Genomic DNA, 19,446 nt, shown 5'->3' on the forward strand with positions numbered 1-19,446 from the left:
AGGTGGCAACTCTGCTTTGTAGATGTGAGGTTGCAGGCGCTGACTCAAATGTGCACTTTAGAGGAAAAAAAAAAAAAAAAAAGCCAAAGCCCTCACCCGTTTTGATGCTGGAAGGATTTTTGGTGGCATCTCCTTTTGCGGGCGCTGAGGCTTGGGGCAGGAGCAGGCAGGGGCCGGGCTCTGCACTGCTGCCCCCGGGGAGGGATGTGCAGTTTGTCACCGTTCCACAAAGGCAACGAGGACGGAAAACGAGGCCTCCTCTATATGGGGAATTGCGGTCGGTTCAGGCAAGCTGGTGTGAATCTCTGTTTATGCTTTTAAGTCTCAGATGTATCATGCAGTTACCGCAGCTTAACAAGTCGCTGTTTGTCAGCCGCGCTGTAAGTAACAGTGGGCGTGCTCGCAGCCCAGCGTGGGGATGGCTCAAAACACAGTGGGTTACGCCTTTCATCTATTCCCATTTCGGGTCTTTTAACGTAAACTAGTCTCTAATCATTAAACAAGACCCAAACGAGGCTGGTTTGCAGCAAAATAGCTGTCTGCACAGAGCCGTCTTGCATCTTCACCCAGCGGTACCCTCAGTCGAGGCGGCCACGCGTGCGCAGGCGACTCCTCGGCTGCGGCGCACAGTGGGGAGCCCCCTCCTGCCCTCCGGACGGGCAGAGGTGTGGGGGGAGGCTGTGGCTGAGGGACCCTCAGCTTCCCTCGCCACAGCAGCCCCCGTACGACAGAAGGGGGTAACGATAATCGTGACACGTCAGACAGGCCCGCGACGGCCTGTGGCGCGAGGGAAGAGAAATGTGGGTCTTTGTGCTGCGAGTGACGGGCTTGGCGCTCCTGTCGTCTCCACTCCAGTCCCTGCACTGTTCCTGCATGAGCGAACCTGTTCCTCCATCCGTCCCTGCAAAAAACATGGGACATAACCCTCAACTGCAGCGTTTGCAGGTATTCCCGTCCCATCCGACCCTTTCCTCGCACCCTGGCCGGACTCCGTCAGCGCTCTGCCACAGCTCCTCTGCTGCTCTGCCTCTCAGACAGCTTTCCCCGGCGTCGCATCCTTCATCCCACAGTGCGGCTCGTGGTACCCTCGCACCAGCCCTCCTGCCGCGGCAGCATCGGCTTCCCCGGCTGTCCCTGAGGCCGGCGGTGCTGCCGCCCCTGGAGCCGGTGCGTCAGGCCCGATGGACCTCAGGTCTGAGCGGGAACGCCGCTCGCTGCGGTCCTCTTGTTTCTTTGATTGTTTCATGTTAAGCAAAGAATAGGAGAGGAAGAAGAAGTGTTGCAGCAGTATTGAAACGTTTCAGCGCTGCTGGATTGTGGCGTGGCAATATTTCATTCCGAAATAGATTTTTCACTTGAAATTTGTTAAATGGTGGATGTCAGCCGGGAAACTCCGGGTTTTGATAGCTGGCAGGCGCCTGTTGGAAGGGGAACTTTTTTCACAGCGCATTTTGAAGTGTCTGATTTCCAGCTCGGAACAAAGAGACGTTTCAGCGTGGGGGCATTGCTCCTAACACCTGTCCCTGCTGAAACTGCCTGTGCCGAAGGCAGGACGCCCTTTTACCCCCTGCGACCTTGAGGGACATGAAATAATGTTGAATTTCTCTGGTCCCTAAACACCCTAACGAGATGCTGCTGTTGGTAAGGAAACGCTAGTGCTAGTCGTAATGAATCAGTCTTTGCTGGGTGAGGTGTTGCTCTGTGTGTGCATATACATACGTAAGTAAAAATAGATAAATAATATATCCATATCATATCTAATACATGTACTTATGTACACGTAAAATTTTTCCCTGTGAACCGAGCTCCCTTTGCAATGAAGGGGGCCGCCCACAGCCCAGATTTGAAGGGAGCAGTCTACGATCTAGAAAGACCAAGCTCTTTTAGGGACAGATGAAATGCTGATACCAGTGGAGCAAGCCCCAGCCCTTCCTCCCGGTACCGCTCCGGCGTGCCACGTGTGGAGGATGTGTTTGCAGCCATTCCGGGTCCCGCTCCAAGAGCACGACCCCGGAGCATCCCGTGCCAGCACCGGCGACGTGTGTCGCTCCACGGTCCTTCGCTCCTCCAAAGCAGAATTTGAACGGATGTGTTTGTAACTGTTTGCATTTAGATCAAATGGAAATTTTCTGCTTTTCTGAAAGATATTCAGCTGGCTCTGGCCGTTTGCCTCCCCCCGGAGTGATGCAATTTCACAGCAAATCCATCGCTGCAGCAGTCACTTGGCACCGTCCCCGCTCCAGCTCCTGGCAGCCCTTGTCATCCCGCCCTCCGCCTCCGCCAACGCCACCTGTGAGACCCGTCCTCTGCTCTGAGCCAATTTCTTTCCGTCTAGGGGGGGACACTCTTCCAGCAGAGGGTGGAACAATAGGAAACAAAACTCAAAACAAAACTTCTCAAAATGCTATTTTGAAAAACACATATCCCAAAAGTGGGCACGTTGCTAGCAGGATCTGCCTGCACAAGGTCTTGCAGGTGAGAAAGTTCTGAATCCAGCGCAGTTGTATGGGATGCAGAAAGCGGTTCCCGGGCTCCAGCGGTAAATGATGGTGGAAGTCGATGCGCCCACTTGTCATCCGGCCAGAGGACTTTCCTGGGCACTTTGCAATCTTAATAGACCTGCTGCGCACCAGTCTCATGGTGATATTTTGCAATTAAAAATCAAAACTAAAATGCAGGTCCTACAGAAAGCCGATGGAGCTATTACTGAAATGCAGCCACCTGTGGCAGCAGAGACACTGGCTGCTTAATCTGTGTCCAAAACCTCCACGTGGCAGTTTTGAAGAAGAGGGAAAGAATTGAGTATTCTCTTTGTGTGGATGACAAAACAAACCCCCCGGAGGCTCAGGAGGTAATTCAACCAACTGGAATAGTACTACGCATTCAGGACAGGCATTAGGTTTTTCTAAAAAAAAAAAAAAAAATCAAACCCCAAACCAGGGCATCTGCTGCCGAGGGGACCCTGGCTCTCCATTTCTCATTTCTGCAGTGGGTGTTCTACCCCTTTTAACAGCTGGAGCATCGTTTCGGTACCGGCAGAGAACCGGCAAGGGTTCCTAATGGTTACTTGAAGATGCTTCTTGCATGGCTTGACGTCTCCTGGCTCCCGGGGCGTCTCGGTGCTGTCTGGCAGTGGAAAAGACTCTCTGCCACCTACGGGAGAGGGGGTGCCCTCCCTCCGCCAGCTGCAGGGACAGCACTCCCAGAAAATGATCTATTTGTTACTGTCAAATAGAGAAACTCGGCTTCATGACTTTGGTACTCGACATGATAGGGGCTCTTGGGAGACGGGAAAATTGAAGACAATGCTTTTTTTCTGTATTTGTCGGGCAACGCTAGAGGGAACGCGTACAAGGTCTCCAGGTAACGTAAGACTCTGGATCGTCTCACGGTCAATCACAGTCCTTAACCTTTCTCTTTTCTGCTGCGAGCGCCCTTGGGACTGTTTGCATTTTGATTTCAAGGCTTTCTCTTTGAATGCAAACAGGCAAAGGGGGAGATTATTGTGCAGATGCGTAACTCCTCCTGAATTCCCCTCTCTCCTGGCAGCACACAGACAAAGGCAGGTTAGAAAACGGTACCACCCCGGGATCTGGTGGTGTTAAGGCTTTTGTTGTAACAATCTCCTCGCTCCACTGAAGGAGTAAGTGAGATTGTGCTGCTTTGCCCCAGATGACGATCTGTCTTAAAATACCTATGAGAGTTTGGTCTTGTATATGTAAAGTTCTAGATGTGTGGGTGTTGGCTTGGGTGTTTTTTGCCCTAAAGAATCCATACCACCCTCCGCACGCTGCTGATAAGCCGCCACCAGCATTGGAGCTGGCGGGCTGGGAGGCAGCTGGGGGATGCAGCTCTCCATCGCCCCGGTCTGCTGCTGGACCCGCTGGCGCCGTGGCAAAGGTTGCAGCGTACGATTAGTACTAATTAGGCAGCAGGCAGCGGGCTGGAGTCCTGCCCCAGACCCGCCACCAAAGGAGATCGCCCCGCTCTTTTCCCCCTCCTGCTCCGAAGACGCTCGCAACGCCGTATTTATCTCAATGTCATTTTCCTCGAGATGTGAGCTGGAACAAATCCGGAGCAGCTGCTCCATCTCTAAGTGTCCTTTAGGGATCCCTTCAGCAGACACTTTGCAGGATATAATGATGACATTCTAACGAGCGCTAATGCGCATGTTGTCATCTTTCTGTATTTACACTTCCCACAGGAGGCATCGTTCTGAGAAGGAAAGGCGAGAGACGGAAACTTTTATGCAGAAACTTTGGCATCTGAGCCAGGCTCGGCCGGGGAATCCACCTAATTAAGAAAAGCCGTAAGGCAGGGCCGTCCCCAGGCCGAGAGGCAGCGCTGGCGGCCGGGAAAGGGCAGCCCGCCAGGCCCTGCAGCCAGGTTAGACCAGGCTGTAAGGACAAAGGTGTGTGTGGGGGGGGATTATTTTAGCGTGCAGAGTGACAGCAGAGCCCGCATCGCTCCAGATCTCACAGGCTTCAGTCTAATGATTTAACCGCGAGGTGCGGGCATTACGCAGTCTGGCATATGCTCACCTCCTCTCCGCTTCGCCCCCAAAGATGAGGCGTGGAACATATTCGCGGCCTTTGTGGTGGACATTCGTTAGCCACACCATTGACCAAGCCCTGTGACGGCCTCAGCGAGCGGCGCTTTCCCATACCTGCCACTGGAAAGAGGATCCTCGAATCACAAACGCAATCAAATCCTCTTCATCCATGAGGAGACAACTGCAATAAGCTCTTTCGCCGGCAGGAATGTTATATATGTGCGTATGGGTGCCTGTGCCTATATATAAATAAAGAAAAGAGAACCCACCAAACAAAATAAGCGAAATGAAACTGTAAGTGTATGCTTGGTGTTTCATAATATAAGCGGTTGAAATGGATAAGGTCGCCGCTTTGTCCTCTGCTTACTGATTTTATCAGGGGGAAGATTGTATCAGATAAATAATATATCAAAAGATTTCTCTCTTCATCTCTTCGCGCACACAGGCGCTCCGCCGTCCCCGCTACATTACCCAAATCAGGAGAGAGGATCCAGCCCGTATGATAAGTAGTAATAAATGGCTCTGCTTGTCGGTGGAAATTTTGCTGGCAAATTTCCGAACCAGATTAAAAAGTAAATTAGATTTCTTCTGGAGAGTTATTTTCAAGGGTTTTGTCTGCTGATGTTCCCGTGCAAGATTGCGGCTTTGCCAAGGGGGGAAGAGAACAAAAGGGAGGATAAAGAATCGAGGTTGCAATTATCCGATTGAACGAGGTTCTCCGGTGGAAGGCGCCTAATCAGGAAAGTCTCAAATTTGCTTAAAATACAAGGTGCAATACAAAATTTATTTATAATCTGCCTCACCTGCTCAGATAAAACTGTTTCTAAAGGCAGGCAATTGCAGGAGACAAGCTGTAAAATGGAACAAATGGAATCCAATCGGGTATTAATAACAGCAGAATGAAATAATAACAAAAGCGGGTCTTTTCGCCGAGCGCAATTTCTGGTTTACAGAAGATGCAGATGGAGCAGCGTGAGCCAGAGGAGCGTCACCGATGGGGAGACGCGAGCGGGACAAGCCAGACGGGGGTGCACAAGTGGCGTTAATCGCTGAGCAGCGTGAGGAAGGTAGCTGGGCCCCAGGTACTCCCAGGTGAGTCATTAGGAGCACCTAACGAGGTGAGTGATGAGGCTGCCTTACCCGGAGGCAGGTGAAGTTACTTATGGCCCTGTGGTGGGGAGGAGCCCCCACTCGCCAGAGCTGGGCGCAACGTGGTGCTCTCCCTGGGACCTTGGGTGAGTCTCTCAGTCTTTATTTCTCCATTTACACAGCAGAAGTGTTATTTTCTTGGTTATTTGATGTATGCTTTCAGTCCATGTGCACACAGACCCTAGTGCCGCCTGTTGTTGACCTTGCTTAGAAGCTCAAGGAGCGGCTGTAGTAGAAACAAGGCAGCAAAGGCGTTGGATGAGGAGCTGAGGTGGTTTTTGCCCGTGTCCAGGAGCTCTTGCTCCGGGTAGACCTGCAGGCAAGTCCTGCAGCGCTGTGAAAGTTGGTTGCGCGGGTGTTACTCCAGTTTGCAGTTTCTCTGTACTTTACAATGTGCTCCGTGCCCGTTGAAGTCAAGGTCGCTGCTGAGAAGCACACCGGGACCAAAGCCCCAAATGTTTATAAAGCCACTTGCCCTCCACAGGCTGGCTCCTTATTGCACTTCACTGGTGGGGGAAACGGGTAACTTGCGGGGTTTGGCGCAGGGCAGTGTTGGGGTTTGAGGCAGCAGCTGGGTTAGCATTGCTTACAAACACTGCGGGGCAGGCGTTTGTTTGGGGATGTGTGGTTTGGTGCTCGTGAAACTTTCTGCACACAAACAGTCCTTCTGCGTGTGCGAGCAAGGCCGGGGGAACACGCTGGCCGCTCCAGCACAGGGTGGCCTGTGCTCCTCAAGGGCTCAGCTGCATCCAGGACCCGAAATGAATAAAGGCGGCGATTCCTCCTACTACTTCTTGCACCATTCGGCTCCGGTGAGGAGCCGGCAGCAGTAGCCCCAGGCTCCCTGCCGGCAGCATGGCCCTCGCTGCGGACCCAGCACGGCCCCGGCTGCTTCTGCCAACAGCTGAAAACTGGGAAGCGGCCGGTTTCCCCCTGCACGTGCGTGTGTGCGGTGGCCGTTCCCGACATCCCTGGCGAGGCACAGGGCAAACCGGGCTGTGGTGGGCGTTGGGCCGCGTGGCCTGACCACGCTGCTGGCTCTGGGGTCTCCAATTCCCCTGAAGGCTTACTTTCTGCTTTTCTGCTTTCGCGACGTTACCATGCCAATGACCAAACTGCGTTAAATTTGTGAAAAAGCTTTAAACAAATGGGCACTGCAGGCAGCACCCGGCAAGTGTGGGTGGACGGGGCAGCGCCGGTGTGTGCCCGGGGTACCCGGGCGGCGATGCGCAGGGTGCGCGGGTCTCTGCGGGTACCGGGCTCTCCTGGGGATGCTGCTCCGCTGCTGTGCCGGCTGCCCTTACCCCGACTCCTGCCGGTGGTACTGCCCTTCATTTTGTGTGTGTTCGGGTAGCTGAGTCTTCCGGCGCCAAGCAGCTGCCCGGCTGACACGAGTGACGCGCTCAGCCCGTGTGGGCTGACTCCTGTAATTGGGGTCAATCACAGGAAAAAAAAAAAAAACCTGTCTCTGCAGAAAGCGCTTCTCGGCTGCTGGGGCTGCCACAGACAGCGGCGCTCTGGGGACAGGGAAAGAGCCACGCTGCCCCCCCGCCGCCTCCCCTCGCCTGGGTTCTCTGCACGTAGCTCCGCTTTGCTCCCTCGCTCCCTGGCAAAGGGGGGAGGATGCTTGCCTAGTTGCCACATCTGCTGCCCTCCTCTCCTTTCCTCCTGGAGCCGTCCCCTGGGTGTTCCTGGGGCTCTTGCTGCCTCCTCTCCATAAGAAGAGCCATAGCCATGTCTCCGGTTGCCATTGCCCGGTTGTGCAGCAAGGCAGCATCCTCACTGCTCCGCGAGCACCGGGGGCAGAAGGGATCCTCACTCCTACATCGCAAGCGTCCTTGAAGGGCCTCTTGGGGTGGCTCCTGTGGCATGTTATTGCACAGCCCCTGAGTCGTGGTGTTCACTAGAACGCTCTCCCACATCCACCACGGGATGGTGGAGCGGACTGGGGGCTACATAGCAGTGGCAGCTGGTTCTTATTGTAAAAAGATGCAACTGATAGATGTGTTTCTGCACGTGGAGCCCTCGTTGGTACCCAGCGCGTAGTGCCTGCTGCTGAGGATGTGCGGCTGCCGGAGTGGGGATGTCCCCCTCGCCTTCCCCTGTCCTTTCCAAGCCATCGCGCGGTGGGACCCGCACCCAGACACTTTCCAAGCTGTGATGAAAATGGGGCAGCGATCTGCCAAACACGCCAGCAGTCTCCTCACCTCTCGTCCTTGCCCGGGAAGCACTGAAGCTAACGGCCGGGCGGGAGCCCTGTAGCATCCCGGAGGCCAGAGCACCCTTTTGCTCTCCCCTCCCTCCTCGTGTCCCCCGTCTGCGGGGGCGAGCAGAGCTCGTGAGCTCATGAGATGTAGGAAAACCTCAGGGGAGAGGATCTGTTTTCTGTGGCGGTGCTGTTGAAATAAATAAATAAACATATATATCATTCCTGCTTCTTTCTGCTAACCCTGCCAGTCAGTGACAAAGGAGCAAGGGACCTTTCATGGAGATAAATACAGTGCAAGGGGGTGATTAAAGTGAGTGATTTCTCCGTGGCAGGAGCGTTCCAAGGCTCTGCTTCCCACGGTGTCCTTGCGTTCCAGCAGGGAGAGGAGCGAGAGGTGCCGGTTGTTTCAGAGCAGCGCGAGTCGGGGACCGCCACCTCCAAGGGGACCTTGCCTCCCCGGTGACCTCTCGTCAGAGGCGCTCAGAAAGCCCGGGAGGTCTGCAAGCAGCCATCTAAACCCGCAAATAATAACAAGCTCGCTTCCCTGCTAGGTCGCATCAGCGAGACCTTTCTCATCTCCTTTCGCCCCTTCTCTGTCACAAAAAGGAAAAGGTTCACAGCTTTAGGCTGGCTTATGAGTTTCCGCCCTAAGCTGTTTCCATGCTCTCCAAAACGCGGGAGCGGGAGCTGTTATGGCCTTTGCAGGGCTGACAAACCTATTTAGGAGGCGAGAGATGCAATTGCACAACTCGGGTTTTTCGGCAAAGAGGGTTTTGCAGATCTGCAAGGAGAAAAGACGACCCCAGTAAAGGCAGAAGGAGCAGGACGGCCTCTCGGGGCTGCTGGCACACGCGGAGCGGGTCTGGGGTGCACCCGGAGCTGCCGCGGCTGCCAACAGCGGCTTCTCCGCTGGAACAGCTGGAGCGCGGGAAGGAGGGACCCCGACCACAGCCACCGCGGCCCTCCACATCTGCGTGTGCTCCCCAGCGCTCTCCGCTTCTTTGCGTTGTTCTTTGTCTCTGCGCAGCTTCACTGTGGGCCCTCCATTGCTTATCGTGAGAGAAGGCGGGTCTCGCCTTGTTTCCGAACGATAGATGCTTAATGTGCCGCGTGTTAATCATTACCCTGCACCTTTAATCGAAAGCGTTATCCAAAGCCGCAACTGGGGGCTCATTTAGATTTCTTGTTTGTAGCAATAATACCCTTTTAATATGCTAAATGAGAAAGCAAATGATCCTTCCTTACGCTCAGGAGTTTTTTTAAAAACATCTCTTCTTTAGTGGTTGAAGGTCACTCTTTTGGCAGATTAATGCTGAACCGCCAGGCCCCGCGCGCTGTCTGGGGTCAGCGCTGCTGCTGGCACCGCATGTTAAAGAGCGCGGGCCGGGGCCGGGGACAGCCGGGTCGGCCGGCGGGAGAGAGCTCGGAGGAGTGCGGGACTTTGCTTCTCAGGCTCCCGCACACAGGGTCCCTTCGGTTGTCCCCACGGTCCCCGAGCGCCGCCGAGCCCCCTCCGGATCCCCGGCTTCGATAAGGCTTTTCTGTCGCTCAGCCGCACACACGTCTCTTCTGATGCTATCGCGCATTCCTCTCTCTTTCCTTTCTTTGCTCTTCCTAGGAGCTTGTGTCCCGGTGATCTACGAGTTGTTTGGAGAAGCAGCAAACACTACTTATGCATTATATACATGTCTTGTCTGTTCCACTTGATAATGCCATTCTTTAATATGCTCAGCAGTAGCTTTTTGGCTGGCTCTTCCTGCTCCCCTAAAGCCTGCCTGGCACACACTGAGGCCTTTTTATTCTTCAAATAATTTAGGGGATTTTCTATCTAACTTTGTTTTCCAAGATCCTTGTGCACAGAGAAGAAACCAAACAAAGCAGAAATCTGCCTCGATAGCCTGCAGCATTCCTGTCCCTTTCCTTGCAAAGATGTAGCGGCTCCGAGGTTTACTCGGAGATGAAAGGGGAAGAAGGTGACGACAGATCAGCACATCTGAAAGTTAACGCTGGGCTACGGCGAGGCGACGCCAATGCCTTTGCCCAGATGCGTGGGCACAGCTGCCTGCGGCAGGGCCGGTGGCTGTGCGTATTCACTTGCCATCCCGCGTGCTCGTGTCTGCGCCTGGGTCAGGGGATGCGGGTGGGGGGAGAACCGCCTTTCCTCCGTGCTTGGTGCAGAGGCTGGCCATCATACGGCCAGCGTGTGTGTATATATGGCCAGTGATGCTCCGTCGCGGCAGTCACTGGCTCCTCGGAGGCAGCAGGGGAGGAGGGGGAGCGCTGCGGCCCCTGGTGCGCTTTGGCAGGGGGGCCGTGGGCCAGCCGGGCCCCGCTGTGCCCGGGGCTGGGGGTGCCTCTGGCTTCCCATGGGGCTGCCGAGGTGCGGCAGGATTGCTGAACGCCCACGGATGACACGGGCTCTCTCGGAGATGGAGAGTCATTTAAAAAAAAAAAGCTTTCTCGGTCCTCTCTTTCCAGCTGAGAGGAGAGGATCTGGCATCGCTACTCTGATTCATGAAAATCACTCTGACCTCTCATATTAATAGGCTCAGCTCTCCGAAGCCACGGGAATCGTGGCCTCATCCCTGAACTCAGTTATTTTACCTGTTCTCTCTCCAGATACACTAAATAAAGCACTCGATGTACTGTACTCGAGGCTTAGCTCGGTACACGATGACAGCTTGTTCTTTTTTTTATTCCTGTGCAAAAACGTCTTCTATTTCTTGCTTTCTGTTTGTTCACCTCCTGAATTTTGCAGAGAGGGGTGCGCGCATGCGTTCTCGCATCGGTTTGGGTCTGTGAATGTCAATCAGGCTCTGCAGGACGTGATGCTTCCCGGCCGGGTCAGCCGTCCCACCGCCGGGAAGGGCAGGGGGGATTCCCCGCTGCCGGCTCCGGCCCCGGTGCTGAGGCTGCGGAATAAATCCTGCCTCCCCCACCACACACCGTCCTCCTCTTGGCTTGATGATGAGCGGGAGAGGAGAGAAGTACATGATGGATAAGCTTTAAAAAGGAGTCCAGGGTCACAGCTTTGTCTATAAAAAGTAAATAACGTGAAGAGCAGAGACCCATCTCCCGGCTGGCGCAGGCGGTGAGCGCAGAACGTGCTCTGCCTTGTGATGGAGAGCTCCCTCAGGGCCTTGGACCCGCCGGTAAATCAGAGACCCGTGGGGCGAGTGTCTCCTGCGCGCAGCCCGGGGCAGCGAGACGGTGTCCGTTTAGGGAACCGCTAACAGGGAACAACTTTGAGGCTGTAAAGCCGTTTGCCACTTGCGCAGCATTTCCTCCTTTTATGTTTCCAGTCGGCAAACAGCTCTTTGATGTCTTATTCCGAAGGGCTCCATATGAAAAACTTCCCCAACTCTGAGCAAACGCTGCTGCATGAATAAATGCTGGGGGGGGGGGGGGGCGAGCACGGAAAGGTTCGGCGTAGAGATGCGTGCCGGTCGAAGCAGGTACACCCTGCGCTCTGAGTGGGATGCAGCCGGGGTGGTGTGGCGCAGCTGGAAGCGGCAGGGAGGGAAACTTCACCCCTGTGGTCGCTGGGTGTGATGATGGGTGTGCTGGGACCGCGTCCCGCCCTGCCGGGAGCCCGGTGGGAGAGCTCCGCAGCATCCCGACCGCCTGAGTCAGCAGCCGCAGAGTACAACGTGACCTTGCGTGGAAAGAGATGTCAAACAGATCTTTGTGCTCGTCACAGATGGTCTCTCTCTCTCACACACACACATACGCACGGTTCCCCGCAAATCAATCTCTTGCGTTGGCCTGGCCGCTTGATCCCTTTCTGGGGAGGAACGCGAGGCTGGTGGTGCTACATCCACCTCCCACCGCCTCCCTTCCGCCTGGAGAGTCCTGAGCTATAATGGGGTTACGGAGAAGCTTCACTGAGCAGCACCCCCGGGATGATGAGCCGGTCATACGAGCTCAGGCAATAACATTTAGCGCCGTAATTATGCCTTGAAATGTCCTTGGAGAGTCTGCAGGGGCTACAAGAACAGGAGGAGAGTGGAGAAAGTGGCTCCTTGCCGGGATAACGCCTTGCATCCCCAGGAATGGCTGTGGAGGCGTGAGACAGGGGACAGGGATGTAAGGAAATCCCAGCACATTAGAGTTTCCCAGCGTGTCCCCCCCCCTCCGAGCGGGCACAGCGTGACTCGCCGGGGTCAGCTCATTTAACCGCTTCCCCGTGTTCGGTGTCTAATTCGACAAACTCCATGGCAACGCGCCAGCCGCTCTGCTTACCTGACCTCCCCGACCTCCTTGTTAACATCTTTCCTACCAAGTTTCTCTAACCTGGGTCCAAAAAGCTGCAGAAGCGCTTTGACTCTGAATTACGCAGCCAGGAGGTGGAGGGGACCCGCCAGTGACGGGGGGGATGTTTGGGGAGGAAAGCGGATTTAGGATGGCCCATGTGCAGAGGCGCAAAGCGGCGTTGTTTGGATGGCATGTTGATTTGGGGGTATTGCATTGCTTTTTAACAAAGGGCCGAGGTGCCATTTGATTATTTGCGATGGGGTGTTACGGCAGGTTGGGCCGCCAGGCAGGTGTCCGTGCTGGGCTGGGATGCGGCGAGGAGACGCACGTCCTCGGGGCTCTGCAGAGAACGCGGCGCAGAGGTGCGCCAGGGAAATTGCCGTGCCCAGCCTCACCCAGCCCATCGCTCGCGGGGCTGGATCCCACGGCAGCCGGCTTGCAGCGCTGCCCACGAGTTCCCGGCCAGGACGGAGGCCATGGGGATGGAGAGCAGTCCCTGCTCCGCAAGCTTTGCCCCCAAAACTCCCTGCAGAGGGGAAAGGATGAGCTTGCAACAGACAGCCGAGCATGGCGAAGACGTGTCTCAGCTCTGCGTGGTGCGGCTACGGCACAGTGCTCCTCAACAGTTGTTATTTACGGTGCTGCTGAATTGTACATAAACAAACAGTGAGAAACCAAGCCCTGCTCCTCAACCACAATCATCTGCCTTTGGGTTCAAATCCTCCCCGAGCTGTTGTCTCGAGCTTCAGACTGTACACACAGGGGGGAAAAATGACTTTAAATATATGCATTGTGCCATAAACACACGTTGCCGTAGCCCCGCGCAGCAGAAACGTGGCAAAATTGAGCGCTCTGCAAATACGAGTGCTTTTCTTCAGCTGAACTTGGCCCTCCCGTGTCCCATCTCAGCCCAGACAGTTCGCTTGGCGGTGTCGTTAAGTGATGGGAAATGGGTTTGTAATGGGGAGTGATGAGCTGCTTTGACACCAGGCAGTCCCACCAGCTTCAGCTGCAATATTTCCTTTATTGGGATGCGTCCAGACTATTTTCAGCAAATGATGAAATTAGAGCAGTGTCAAACGTACAAGGATAAAAGGGGTGGTTTTTTCTCTTGGGAATAGAAAGAGGTTAATTAAAAAGAAACAGAAAGAAAGTCTTTGTTCGCTCCTGGACAGATTTGAGCCTGGAATCTGCATTTTGGGAGGAGCTGTGAGGGTTTCATTACGGGATAGCGAGGTGCCAGTCGGCAGCGCAGCCTCCCGGGCACCCAGCCGCTCCTACGCCGACCTTCTGGGCCGGCTCCCCTGTGAAAACGCGTCCCGATCAGTTTTTCCGCTCATCATCCGAGCTGGGGCCCCGGGGCTGGCGGGGGAAGTGACGCCGCCCCGGCTGCTCCCCGTTTTCTCTGCACGCCGTGCAGCGCGCCAGCAAAGTCCAGGAACGAAAGTGTGCGGTTTCGGGAGAAATGAAAGCACCTCCCAAGGGAAACGAGGGAAGACGCCGTGACACCCAGGGACCCGAGCAAAGCCCATCAGTGCCCGCACGGCAGCATCCCCGCGGCGGGGCCTTTCCTCAAACCTTCGGCCTCACGCGCGGTTTGGCTGCATGGGCTGCCCCCTTCCTCCGCTGCCTGGGGCGCGGAGGGGTTCTGAGAAATTTATATTTTTTTCTTTTTTTTGTGCAACAACTTAATTATACTTCCCTGATTAATCTTCAGGCTTAGTCGAGTGCTTGCCATAAATCTTTGAAACAAACATGTTTATTTATATTTTAATTATCTTTCTTCTCTCCTTTCCTGAAGTTCAGGTTGATTTGAGCTTCCCCTACATATTTATCAACAGAACGATTCTCTCCTCACCTTTTCTGGGCCTCTTGCGGGCGAGACCGCGGTGTCTCCCTGCAAGGTGGTGGCTGTGCCATTGCTTCTTGGTCCCAAACCGCTTTTTTTAGACTCAGAAGTGTTTCCTCTGTGCGAGCGCTTGGCCCCGGTGCGCCCGCAGCCCTGCTTGAGCGGGGGAAGAGAAAACCTGTCTCCAGGGCAGCGGGGATGCTGCATGCTGGAGCATTCGCTTTCCCTGGGTATCTGCTCCGGCCGTCCTTTCATTTCCAGCAAGCCGCTGTAATTTGTAAACATTAATAACCGTTATTACTATTAAAAAGGAAAGAAAGCGAGTAGCCCTGTAACTAATTACTTAAAGTGTTTTCAATGAGCCACAGTTCAACTCCTTTATAAAATCTCCTGCTGCGCAGACCAGATTGTCATTATGATCGGATCTTTCCTTAGACCTATTAATTTTGCCCAGAATAACAGCCGAACAGATGCGGGGAAAAGGCTACTCCGATTAACGTAATTCTCCTCAAAGGCTGCTGCCTCCCTGAAGGCTGGCACGCCGGCTCCTCCATCCTCTCCCCGATCTCATCGCAGCCGCAGAAGGCAGGTGCCCGTCGGCGACCTCGGCGGATGTCCCTTCTGGGAGACGAGGCCCCTCCAGGCTCTCAAACCTCACCCTAAAACTCCACAGGGATGCCCAGTGCCGCGTTCCCGTCCTTCTGCGGCCGGCCGGCCGGCAGCTGGGGCTGAGCAGCGATGTCCATTTCGAGGCCAGGGAGGCTAAATTTTTAAAAAAATTCCCTAAGCCTGCAGTTTGTTCCCAATTTTTTTTTTCTTCTTCTCCTTGCGGTTCCCCTGCAGCTTGCTCTCCCTCTTCTTTGCACCGCTCCTTCCACGGGGGAAGGCACATCCCTCGCCCCGGTGCCAGCACGGGAGGGACGAGGGCTGTTCCTCTCCCGTGCAGCCGAAATACCACTGAGTGATGAAATATATTTCCATCCCAAGCAAGTGCCCACGTGCCGTTTAGATGAAGCTCTTTAGCTGAACGTTGTGGTGGCATTTCACATGGGGGAAATTGCTCCAGTATTTACTGCTATTAAATTAATTTCTCAGTAGAGGATTTTAGACTCCTGTAATTCATGAGGATATTTTAGGTCCTGTTTACTGTCTGGTGCTTAAAAAATTGTCTCAAGCATTTGTTTGCCGAATATAACGCTGTTATTACATTAGCTTTCTCTCGCAGGAGAGACAGGAGTTCATTAATGTTGATGTGGAGCTTATTGTATCGCCGAGCTCTCCAAGCAGCGGGTAATTTTTCATAACATATGTGTGGCAATATTCAGGCACATAAGGATGAGTGGAAAATGGCCGTAGCCTGGCGCCAGTACGCACCCTGCAAGGCTGCGGCTCTGCGCAGCACTGAGGGGACATGCTTTAAGGTCTCTACTATCTATCTATCTATCTATACACCTACATATATATAGTGCTCCAGCAGCAAAGGGGGCTCACCCCTCTAAGCAGAAAAGTCTTTACGTCTGGGCAGGGGACTCCAAGGAAAGGAGCTCAAATGGAGAGAGATCTAGATGATCTCCAGAGGTCCCTTCCAACCCCATGATTCTATGATTTTTCTCAAAGAATAGATAGCAAAATGCTGGAAGAGGGATGGGGGACAAAAAAAGGGGGAGGAGGGGGGGGGAAGTGCTTCCTTTGAAATGTTATGAGTATCTTTTAGTTACTAATGCCTTCCCCTCCGAATGGCTGCGTTTCTGCAGCAGAAATTGGCAGCAATCAGGCTCACAAGTGTTGGGAAGAGATTTGCTTGGACAGATGAAAGAAAACCATTTTCTTCTAAATGCCGGTGCCCAGAGCAAGATAATCTGGCTTTCTCTGGCTACGCACAGGGCCGGAGCTGTGCACGCACCTCCTTTGCTTAGAAAATATATCTGCTCGGGCAGGGGAGAAGCCCGCCGTCGCCATCCCCTGCTCGCCGAGGCCGAGTGAGGTGGTGTTTTCATCTGGCGATAATGAAAAGCGCCGATCTGGTCTCTTCATCTGGTCCAGCCTTTGGCGCAGGGGTTTGATCAACAAAACGGTGCTGTTTGGGACTTCTTCCCTTCTGTTTTGAAGTAGAAACGTGGGGAGGCAGGGAGGGGAGCGGCGAAAGCCTGTGAAGATCCAACCAAAAAAACAAACCAAAAACCTAAATAATTATTATCCCCCTGAGAAAAGAGCTTTTCTCCGAGGCCTATCAAAGCCGCGCCGCATCCTTCAGATGAAAGCCCTGCTTTTTAGTTCCCTCCTTTTTAACACCTCGTTTGTTTTTAAGCTCTGTTGTTCCCAAATGAACAAACGGTTTGTCTGCTGCGCCCAAAATAACTGAACGCCTAAACCAACTGTCAGCCGGGCTGGCGTCGCTCGGGAGCGCTCCCGGACAGGGCTCCTGCGGGATGCGGTGTCTCCCGATGCCGCTGCCGCCGGGCAGGAGCCCAGCACGTCTCTCATGGCGCTTCCAGACGGCAAAAATTCAGCATATTCCAATTTTTAAAACAGGAATAATAAAACAAATGGTAGCAAGCAGCAGATGTTGCGAAATGTAATTACCAGCGAATCGGTTTCTGGCCAGTTTGGGTTTTTTTCCCTTCTCTCCCATGTGAAATAGCTGCCCGGCCAAGCTCAGGGTTTGGAGGAAGCCGGCGTGGGCAGAGGAAGAAGCCCGAGGTGTGATGCAGGCACGCGGGGAGCCGGTCCCGGGGACGGCCGGGTGTCTCAGCACAGAGGGACCCTCCGGGGGCCGCTGGGGCTGCCCCTCGCCTGCGCCATGGCAGACATGCCCCCGGCCAGCGCGCGCCCCGGCCGGGCTGTGATTCCCCGGTGCAGGTGGAGAATGAGGCCCGGAAGCTTCGTTCCCCCCCCCAAAATCAATACGTGTGTTCCATCTCTCCCGCTCTCGTGGAACGGGCGGTGTGATGGATCGGAGGAGAGCAGAGCAGAGCAGCCTTCGGAGGGGCTCGGCGAATCGCTGCCGCTGTTTGCTGTGCCGCACAATGCGGGATTGCTCCTTATTAAATATAGATATGCTCTCTGTTTATATTTGCTAGAGGCTCGCAGATCCTCGAAACCCCCTCTGTTTTGACGTTTGGTTTCTTGTATTTAAACTGGTTTTAGAAGCGCTGGAGGTTGCGGGATGAAATGCAGCATCGCTGAGCCCGTCGCTGGGATGCTGGGGACGGTTCTTCGTGTCTGTGGATCGGGACTTCACGGCACACCATCATAGCGAGCGGTGCTGCAGGGGCGCATGTCCCAGCTCTGCACACACACAGCAGTCTCCCTCCGCCTCCTCCTCTTCTTCCCCTCCCTCTACCCAGACCCAGGAGGGAGACAGCAGCCGGAGAAGGGATGGCGGCGATGCTTGCCAGCGGATGCTGGCCGCTCACGCCGTGGTTGTTGGGGGATTGTCCTCTCCCTCCTGTCCCCCTCTGGAGAAGGAAAGCGTCCGTGCCTCTGCTGGCAACGGGCAGTGCTGCAGGCAAGGCAGGGGGCAGCAGGAATGTACCGTTCTGTTTTCAGAAAATGGTATTTAAAAAAAAAAAGAAAAGGCTGCTTTGGTTTTGTTTCCATCCACTTTGGCACTCTGGGCAAACGCTGGGGTTTATCTCCCCTCCATGTACTCGGAAGAGAGCAGGAGGCTTTCAAGTAGCGTTTCAATTAAGATTTTAAACTGGAGAGATGCAAGTTAGATCAGAGCGGAGCCTGATCTCAGCAGCTCCCCTCTGCTCCCTGTTTGATATTCGGAAATGTCGTGGTTTGTACCTCTGCATCGTCGATGCTGCTGGCGAGCGATTGCATCCCTGTGAACATCACCCGGGGAGATCTGAAGGGAAAAGCGCCTGTTTTCCGCCAGATGCCTCCCCCACCCACCCAAAAGGAGCCTCGGCGAGGGGGAGGGATGGCCCGAGAGTAGAAACTGGGCCGTGAAATTCATCATTTGGGTCTGAAATTAGATTTCTTTACAGTTCTATATAACTTCTTAGGGTGAGCTCTCATCTGGTGATAATATATCTATAGTCTCTCTTTTTTTTTTTTAACTTTTATGGTTTGGGGGAAATGTGCCTTCTCGCGTGCGTACGGTACCTTGCAGGAGGGGCCGTTCAGTATCCGGGGCCTCTTGGCACCATGAAAATACAAAGGATAAAGCACAGTAAACATCCAGAGCTCCATCTGATGCCTTTCCAACCCTCCCGCACCTGTAAATATAGCAGCGGTACATGAATGTTTTCCCTTAGCAGAATTTATCATGTGGTCAGGGCTCGCAAGATCCAGACCCAGAGGCAAAAGTTGCTTTTTTCTTTGGAGTTTCTTCTTTATAGCCTTGCTTATCACGTTTCGGCGTGCTCGCTGCCGGCGTCGCCGGGGATCTGCAGGCAGAGAGGCTGCTGTAAATACACACGGGTGCAAGCACACCCACGCCTGGAATGCACACGGAGTTATCCAAACATCTCCGAGCCTCGTAAAAAGTCGTCTGCAGCTCGGGCTTTCATTTCTGCTTTGAGTGAAAACTCTCACCGTGCCTTATTTAAGGAGTGAAAGTTGCTTATGTCTGCTGTTTGCTTAGAGGGAATAACGATTTTAAAAAAGCAGCCAGACAAAAAGCTCCAGGGGCCCGGTAAGCTAATTAGTCTTACAGTGGCAAACGATGACCGCCCGTCAGTAAAATATAATCGCCCGGGAGTAAAGCGTGAAGCCGGGCAGCAGGCTCTGCAGCGCTGAGCGCCCGCCGGGGGGGCGGGGGCCGTTCCTTCCCAAGGCGAAGCGGGGTACGTGCCGCGGGGCGTTGCTGTCGCTGCCCCTTTGCTGGGGAACCCTCCGCAGCCCACCGCGGGGGACCCGCACCGCCCGGCACCCCCGGGAGCCTTTCTGCTGGCCTTGGCGAGGGGTCTGTAAGAGGGGTCACGGGAAAACTCCCTTTATGGGTCTGTTCGTCCTGGGGGGCGGTGGGAACAGGCTGTAGCTGCCTTACCTGGGGCGCTCTGCTCTGCAGATGATGTATCTCCGGGGAGAAGATGAATGTGCAGTGCAGTGCTCGGATAGGAATTAATCTGTGTGGCACCATTTATCTTGGGGGGGGATGATCTGAAAGCAGCATTTAGCAGGGAGCGCCATGCTCCGGGGCTGCTTCCCCCGGGACGATAAAAATACACTGTGCGGGGCTTATCTGTTTTTTGGGGGGAATAGGTCACCCGGAGGGGCGACGCAGGGGGGCCGTATTCTGCTTAGCGAGGCTTTCTCTCTGCAGGATGGCCGCTCTTTGGGGGGGTGCTATAAGGCACCCCCTCGGTCCGGCGCTGCATAAATAGCACGGGTTCGGTGATCGGGGGTCTGTGTTTGCCCACAGCAACTGCCCGTTCCCTCCCAGCCCAAGAAGGGCCCAAATGCAGATTTACGGGGCCAAGT

This window comes from Vanellus vanellus (genome assembly GCF_965231255.1).
Source record: "Vanellus vanellus genome assembly, chromosome: 21".
Lineage (NCBI taxonomy): Eukaryota > Metazoa > Chordata > Aves > Charadriiformes > Charadriidae > Vanellus > Vanellus vanellus.